Genomic DNA, 2,441 nt, shown 5'->3' on the forward strand with positions numbered 1-2,441 from the left:
CTAAGAGTAAATTTGAAGCCCAAGAAGTCCAGTGGAAAGAAGCAAGTCCATAAACATAACTCCTGTGTGCAGGGTACCATGAGAAGTGGATCCAAAGATAAACAAGCAGGTATCCACTTCAGAGCAAGCTTGAGTTTTCTGTGGGGCGTGTGTGTGTGTGTGTGTGTGTGTGTGTGTGTGTGTGTGTGTGTGTGTGTGTGTGTGTGTGTGTGTGTGTGTGTGTGGCTGTCTTTAGTTACAAGGATTGTCAAGCATGAGTAAACAGGGCACTCAAGGAGGGCAAATCTGACTCCTGATGCATGGCTTCTGCTTCTGCTGCAGTGAGTTTAGATTCATTCTGCCAGCAGTTCAGGGGAGGAAGGAAGAGGCTACCTCTCTAGACCTGGATAGGGTTGAACTGGCGCATTTAGGCAAAGGCAGACTATCATATGGGATGGGAATGGTGGACCCCTGACCCTTTCCCTCCACACCACCTTGCCAGTTGAACTCTTGAGCAGTGCTTTGTTTCAAAGCCGTGAAGTGGATTTTCATGAGTGAGTTTCCATCACCTTGATTTATAATGGGTTTTTCATGTTTACCAAGGCTACATGGGGCAGGTAGGGAAAAATAGGAGAAGCCATAGAACTTGGAACTCGGGCATGAAGGAGCCCAGGTAGGGGTCCCCTTTAGGAGTGGCCAAGAAGCAAGCTACTCGTGCACCTTCAAATGTATGAAGGATAAGAAGAAATTCCCACACAGCTCTCAAATCAAAATTAAAAAATAAAAAGGAGGCGAGCCAGAGGTATGACAGCTGGAGGGAGAGAAATTGTTCTAAAGTCACAGTGGAGGCAGCACCTTTGGAAAAGGAGGACATATTGGAAACTGGCTTAACAGGCATTAAACTAGCAGCTGGAGCTTTAGACCCACTGCCAGTGCTTCATGCATCTGGAGAGCTGGTTTTAAAATAGCCTTTGGTCCCGCATACCACACTGGCCACACACTCCTGGCAGACTGCCCTTGGCCTCCATGTGCAGGCCATGTCTAACCTCCCAGCCTTGTTCCTTGCTGCTCCCACCTAGCCCCACTGGTTCCCAACTCCACAGTCTGTCTCTGGATCCTCCTTCCTAAATCTGCTGCCAACCTTCCCATCCTTCGGGGCTCCCCTTCCATTTCTAAGTGCCTTGCTATTCATCACAAACACTGTATTCACACACACACACACACACGCACACACACGCACGCACGCACGTGTGCATGTGCACGTCTATATTGCTGTACAGGTCTTGAATTAGCTTGAAGTTAATTACAGATCAACCTAAAATAGAATTCCCTGCCTCCAGGCAGAAAAAGGTCTCCTTTGGGACATTCTGAGGACGTGAAGCAAGAGGCTTTGGAAGGATTATTTGATTTTATTGCTTCTGAGAGAAAGGGTCAACATGCTCAAATGAATTGAGCCAGAGGAAGAGTTAGTCTGGCGAGGGATTCATCTTTCCCATTTCTGGATTAGGAAAACTAAAATAAAAACAAAATATTTAAAAATATATGATCTATGATTTGCATATTATGTATACATATGTGTACATGTATGTATATTATATAACGTGTAATAGATCATATAATATATAGTATATAATATAATATGTATAATAAATATATAATATAATATATATAATTGTATTTGTTATATATTCTACATGATATAAAATATATTTCACATCTGTATTGTACACACATGTATATTATATGCATATTATATATGTTTATAAAGTACGTACACATTATATACACAGGTATATAATGTATTATAATAAATGTTTAATACATTATTATATATTTCTATGTATTATATATATTCCATTATAACCAGTAATTTAGTAGCAGATACTTACAGATTTGTTCTGATGAGTAAAGAGTATTAATAAGCTGTAAGCTAACACATCTTGTTCCTTTCCAGTTCTGCTTTGCTGAAATTCTGACATCCCTTGTAAATAAAATCAACATTGTGGCCTGCTTTGCTTTGGACAGGAATGCAAGGGGAGCAGAGCTTGGCTAGTGCCTGAGGTGGTGTCAGCCGGAACATTGCAAAGTGAGGCTGTCCAACTGGCATGCATCCCTATGCATGGGACCAGGAGTGGAGTACAGGATTGAGAAGGCCCAGGCTTCTCCCTGGCATAGGCTTCAGGGAGAGCTGAATATCTTCTGTGCTAGGAGAATTGGGTAGTTACCTAGGCAGCAGCTGAAGAGCAAGGAGGGCCAAGAGCCCGAAGAGGCAGGTAAGAACCTTCTGATCTGTGTGTCAGAGACTCACATTGATGATTCTAGCTACTCAGGAGGCTGAGATCAGAGAATCCAAGTTTGAAGCTTGACAAGTTTAATAGATTCTATCTCCAATTAACTTGAAAAATATTGGGCTAGAGGCTTGTTTCCAGTGGTAGAACACCAGCTGGGCAAGTTCAAGACTA

The sequence above is a fragment of the Megascapheus bottae genome, chromosome 1 (assembly GCF_031878675.1).
Source record: "Megascapheus bottae isolate mThoBot1 chromosome 1, mThoBot2.hap1, whole genome shotgun sequence".
NCBI classification, from domain to species: Eukaryota; Metazoa; Chordata; class Mammalia; order Rodentia; family Geomyidae; genus Megascapheus; species Megascapheus bottae.